Source organism: Anolis carolinensis, chromosome 4 (genome assembly GCF_035594765.1).
Source record: "Anolis carolinensis isolate JA03-04 chromosome 4, rAnoCar3.1.pri, whole genome shotgun sequence".
Lineage (NCBI taxonomy): Eukaryota > Metazoa > Chordata > Lepidosauria > Squamata > Dactyloidae > Anolis > Anolis carolinensis.
The window spans coordinates 97,759,404-97,765,892 of NC_085844.1; positions in this window are offsets into that span (position 1 = coordinate 97,759,404).

Below are 6,489 nucleotides of genomic sequence, written 5' to 3' on the forward strand. Positions count from 1 at the left end.
TAGAAGGTGTGAAAGTAGTAACTAGTTAAAGCATGATTTTAAAAATGGCTCAGTTAGTGAAGAACTCTGGAAACATTTTTTTAAAAAGCAGTGGACAGCTGAACCAGCAAAGAAATGCTAGAAAACCTTAGACACGTTTAGTGAAAATATGCCAAATATTAATAGTGTAACCCTTACATATACATTTTATACATACAGTAGAGTCTCACTTATCCAACATAAACGGGCCTGCAGAATGTTGGATAAGCGAATGTGTTGGATAATAAGGAGGGATAAAGAAAAAGCCTATTAAACATCAAATTAGGTTATGATTTTACAAATTAAGCACCAAAACATCATGTTATGCAACAAATTTGACAGAAAAAGTAGTTCAATACGCAATAATGTTATGTAGTAATTACTGTATTTACGAATTTAGCATCAAAATATCACGATGTATTGAAAACATTGACTACAAAAATGCGTTGGATAATCCAGAACGTTGGATAAGCGAGTGTTGGATAAGTGAGACTCTACTGTACTAAAGGTAAAGGTAGGGGCCCCTGGTGGCACAGTGCATTAAAGCGCTGAGCTGCTGAACTTGCAGACCAAAAGTTGCCAGGTTCAAATCCGGGGAGCGGAATGAGCGCCCGCTGTTAGCCCCAGCTCCTGCTAACCTAGCAGTTCGAAAACATGCAAATATGAGTAGATAAATAGGTACAACTCCGGCGGGAAGGTAAGTCATGCCGGCCACATGACCTTGGAGATGTCTACAGACAACGCCGGCTCTTTGGCTTAGAAATGGAGATGAGCACCAACCCCTAGAGTCGGTCAAGACTGGACAACGTCAGGGGAAAACCTTTACCTTTTACTTAAAGGTAAAGGTAAAGGTTTCCCCTGATGTTAAGTCTATGTCCAACTCTGGGGGTTGGTGCTCATCTCCATTTCTAAGCCGAAGAGCCAATGGGAGTCTAACCTGCCTAAATAGGAGTATAGTGCCTAGATCCAGCGAAGTTATGCTACCCCTCTATTCTGCCTTGGTCAGACCACACCTGGAATATTGTGTCAAATTCTGGGCACTGCAATTGAAGGGATATGTTGACAAGCTGGAAAGTGTCCAGAGGAAGGCAACTAAAATGATTAAGGATCTGGAGAACAAGCCCTATGAGGAGCGGCTTAAAGAGCTGGGTATGTTTAGCCTGCAGAAGAGAAGGCTGAGAGGAGACATGATAGCCATATATAAATATGTGAGGGGAAGTCATAAGGAGGAGGGAGGGAGCTTGTTTTCTGCTGCCCTGCAGACTAGGACACGGAACAATGGCTTCAAACTACAGGAAAGGAGATTCCACCTGAACATTAGCAAGAACTTCCTCACTGTGAGAGCTGTTTGGCAGTGGAACTCTCTGCCTTGAGGTGTGGTGGAGGCTCCTTCTTTGGAGACAGGAAATACTCAGATTACTTAGTGTGCATTTGAAACTAAAGACTAGTTATAAAATAATTCAGTTTCTGCTTAGTTGTGGATCCAATATCACATTTTGCTTCATTGTTACTCCCACACTTTACAGCTCTCCTGCTGCCTTGGGAACCTTTCAACTGGTCCATTCCTGCAGTATTTCTGATTTCACCAGCATCAAGGGAGATCTAATCCAAAGAATGATATTTTCCATTCCCTTTAATTTAACCCTTGAGGAAATCTGTGAATTTATTTGGTTTGTTTCAAGATTATCCTCTTATTTTTGCATCTCTACCCTAATGAATTGTTCTGATCCCACCTTTGTTACCGTGTGCTTGGTCCCTTGCTTAGGGTGTTGTCCAACTGTGAATCTCTGTTTTCTCTTTATGATATATTTCTTTAGGATGGCAGGATTTAGAGCCTAGATCAGTGGTTCCCAACCTTTTTTTGACCAGAGAACACTTGACCAGGGACCACTGTCTGACATTAGCACCAAACGGTTACGAATCAGTTTTTAGTCAACTTTAGATTCAGTTTGGTTATTTGGGGTGCTGATTCAGAAAATTGCATTGGGTAGACCACATCAGCTCTAATTTCTGATACAGAACATCATCTGCTTGCTCACACAAAAACATCTAGAGCTGATGTGGTCTATCCAATGCCATTATCTGAATCAGCACTCCAAATAAGCCCAGGAACAGACCTAAAAACTAAGACACCAAGGCGCTCCTGCTTCCAGGAGGGAGGAGGAGGAGGAGGAGAAGCAGCAGTTAGGAGGCCTTTCGTGAGTAGTCAACCTCTCTCCTCCCAACATCCCCATTTCCTCCGCACTACAAGGGGGTTTCGCGAGACCAGTTGCTCTTGTTGCAACGGTGTAGTAATGGTGAGGTTGCGGACCATATTTTAGGTTTTGGAGACCACTGGTGGTCCATGGACTACAGGTTGGGAACCACTGGCCTATTTACTTACTTAGGCGATCCCTCGTAGCTTGAGGACGATTGTCTTCCATCTTGGGTGTGTGTTCTTAGGTGGCTGAAGAGACCGATTCTTGACCCGCATATTCTCCCGCAGTGATGACATTGGTTTCCAGGTGGAAGGCGGTCCCGGTCGGGGTTAGCTTGACGCTCCTTCCTCTTGGCACATTTCTCCCTTAAGCCCTCCGTTCGTGCCTCTTCGAACTCCGCAGCACTGCTGGTCACAGCTGACCTCTAATTAGAGCACTCAAGGGCCAGGGCTTCCCAGTTCTCAGTGTCTATGCTTTGAGCCCATCTTTAAATCTCTTTTCCTGCCCACCAACATTCCGTTTCCCATTCTTGAGTTCGGAGTAGAACTCCGAACTCAAGAGAGGAGCCGTTGCTGTCCAAGACTGTTGCCATCATATCATCATGGAGGAGCCGCAGGATAATAATAATAATAATAATAATAATAATAATAATAATAATAATAATAATAAATTTATTCTTATATCCTGCCCCATCTCCCCGAGGGGACTCGGGGCGGCTCACAACAATAATAAAAACAGTGACAAATTACACATTGTAAAATCAAACATGAAAAGCAGTCATACAATCAATACATACATCACATGTTAAAAACAAGGAGATAAAACAGTTCTAGGCCGAAATAGAGGGCTTCTGTAGCTTTGTGGCAGAAGTACTCAGCAAGGTATCAATAATCATGGCAGAACACTCTCTAATTAAATTAAATGGGCAGACAAATCAACCCCCAAAAATTAGTCGTCGAAGGCCCTCTGGAAAAGCCAGGTTTTAAGGCTTTTTCGAAAGGCAAGGAGGGTGGGGGCCTGTCTAATCTCCCTCGGGAGTGAGTTCCAGAGGCGGGAGGCCACAGCGGAGAAGGCCCTCTCTCTCGTCCCCACCAGCCGCAACTGCGAAGGTGGTGGGAGCGAGAGGAGGGCCTCCCCCGAAGAGCGAAGAGATCGTGCAGATTCATAGGGGGAGATGCGGTCTCTAAGGTAGGTGGGTCCCAAACCGTTTAGGGCTTTGTAGGTGATAACCTGCACCTTGAATTGGGCCCGGAAAACAAACGGCAGCCAATGGAGCTCCTTAAACAGAGGCGTAGAACGCCCCCTGTAGTTTGCTCCTGTTAGAAGCCTGGCTGCCGAGCGCTGAACTAATTGCAATTTCCGGGCCGTCTTCAAAGGCAGCCCCACGTAGAGCGCATTGCAATAATCCAGTCTAGAGGTAACTAAGGCGTGGACCACCGTAGTCAGATCAGACTTCTCGAGGTATGGTCGCAGCTGGCGCACAAGTTTTAGTTGTGCAAAGGCCCTCCCGGCCACGGCCAACACCTGAGCCTCAAGCGTCAGCCCCGAATCCAGGAGGACCCCTAGGCTGCGGACCTGCGCCTTCAGGGGGAGTGCAACCCCGTCAAGCACAGGTTGCCACCCAATACCCCGATCGGACTTTCGACTGACCTGGAGGACCTCTGTCTTATCAGGATTAAGTTCGCTCACATCCAGGCCAACACAGCGACCAGACACTGATCCAGTATCCGAGGGGCTTCCTTGGATTTTGGTGGAGAAGAGTAGTAGAGTTGGGTGTCATCCGCGTAGAGATGGCACCGAACTCCAAAACCCCGGATGACCTTGCCCAGCGGTTTCATGTAGATATTGAAAAGCATGGGGGACAGAATAGAACAAATTTGTCAGGGCACCCAATTTTTTGGAGGATGGTCCAGAGAGCACTGCGATTCACTGTGTCGAATGCCTTTGCAATGTCAATGAATGCCATGTACAGAGGTTGGTTTTGTTCCCTGCATTTTTCTTGGAGCTGTCGTGCAGTGAAGATCATGTCCACTGTTCCTCTCGAGGGGCGGAAGCCATTCTGGGATTCTGGGAGGATGTCTTCTGAAACAGGGAGAAGGTGGTTTGCAAGGATTCTTGCGAGGATTTTCCCGGCGGAGGTTAGAAGAGAGATACCACGATAGTTCCCTCAGTGTGTTCTGTCCCCTTTCTTGAAAAGGGTGATGATGGTGGCATCCTTGAAGTCAGCTGGGATTTTCTCGGTCATCCACACCTTTTCAATGAGCTGGTGGAGTTGTTGTATCAGCTCAGGTCCACCCTCTTTGAAGATTTCAGCAGGAATCTCATCAGGTCCACTGGCTTTGTTGTTTTTTTGTTGGCTGATGGCATAGCTGACTTCTTCCAAACTAGGCAGTGCTGCAAGCTCATCCCTGGTTTGTTGTTGCGGGATTTGTGAGAGGGTCTCTTCGGCCACATTGGAGCTGCGATTTAGCAGGTTCTGGTAGTGCTCTTTCCAACGTAGTGCAGTTGATGTTTTGTCCTTCAGAATTTTGGTTCCATCTGATGAGCGTAGAGGCTGTATGCCATGGTTTCTTGGTCCGTAGATGATCTTTGTGGCTTTGAAAAATCCCTGAGCGTCATGGGTATCTGCAAGGTGTTGGATTTCTTCAGCCTTCTTTGTCCACCAGATGTTCTTGAGTTCTCTGGTCCTTCTTTGGACCTCAGCTTTTGCACTGGCATAGATCTTTTTCTTGGCAACACAGTTGGTGTCTCTCTGCCATGTTTGGAAGGCTTTCCTTTTGTTATCAATTAAACAAACCTACAAAAGTCCCATGGCGATCAGCGAGTGGCGACAGAGGCAGGACTGTGAAATCTGGAAGCCCCTAGTCACAGACTGGCACATGGGCGGTGGATATGGACTCAGTCGTTCTACCTCAAGGACCGAGGCAGTTGAGTAGTCCGGCAGCTGTATCCATGACTGAGCAGCCCTTTTTAGGATCCGCTCTGCTCACCCCACATGGGGAAGGGGCTAGAAAAGGTGCCCTAAACATAGTCTGCCTCTCCTACCTTGACTGGACTGCCACGTCCAGAGGGGTCACCACTCTGCGGCCAAAAAAGAAAAATGAACTTTGGAACATGGAACATATGGACACTGTTAGATAACACTGACAGCGAGCGCCCCGAACGCAGGACTGCTATCATTGCAAGGGAGCTGGGACGCTTTAAGATTGACATAGCAGCCCTTCAGGAGACCTGGAGAGCAGGAGAGGGGCAGCTGAAGGAAGAAAAGGGAGGCTACACCTTCTTCTAGAAGGGACTGCCTGAAGAAGAGCGAAGAATACACGGAGTTGGCTTTGCTATCAGAAACGACCTGGTGAAGCACCTGACTGAAGCACCCACTGGCATCAATGAACGACTCTCAACCCTCTGAATTAACCTTGCCAAAAAGCAACAGGCGCCTATGCACCAACTCTAGATGCTGACGAAGACATCAAGGAAAAAATTTACTGTCAGCTGGACACCATCCTATCGGAGATACCTAAGTCCTCCTGGGGGACTTTAATGCCAGAGTTGGAAGGGACTCTGACCTGTGGCCAGGGATCATAGGAAAAGACAGGGTTGGAAACAGCAACTCAAATGGCATCTTGCTTCTCACCAAATGCGGAGAGCACAACCTTGTCATCACCAACACGCTCTTCCACCAGAAAAACAAGCTCAAGACATCATGGAAGCACCCTCGGTCAAAGCATTGGCACCTCTTGGACTATGTTATTACACGTGCCAGAGACCGCCGCGATGTGCTTCTCACAAGAGCCATGACAGGTGCTGATGACTGCTGGACGGACCACAGGTTAATCCGATCCACGATGGCTATCAAGATTGTCCCCAAACGCAGACTCCAAGGAAGAAAAACAAGGCGCAAAATGAACATCCAAGCCCTTCAGGAGCCCTCCAAACGAGCCCTTCTCCAAACAACACTCAAGGATTATCTACCCACAGAACACCCCGAAAATGTTGAGGAACATTGGAACAAACTGAAGACCTCCATCATCACAGCCTGCGAAGAAAGCATTGGATACCTAACTAAGAAATATCAAGACTGGTTTGATGATAACGACAAAGAGATCCAACAACCACTGGCCTATATGGTGCAGGCATCGGTGAGGTTGTTGTACGTGTCACACTGTGTTACTGTTTTGTTCATAATGGTGAAGCAGAGGACATAATGTAAAGGACAGTGTAACGCTTTAACAATGCTGTTCATTGTAATTGTGATTGTGGAATTAAGAGATTT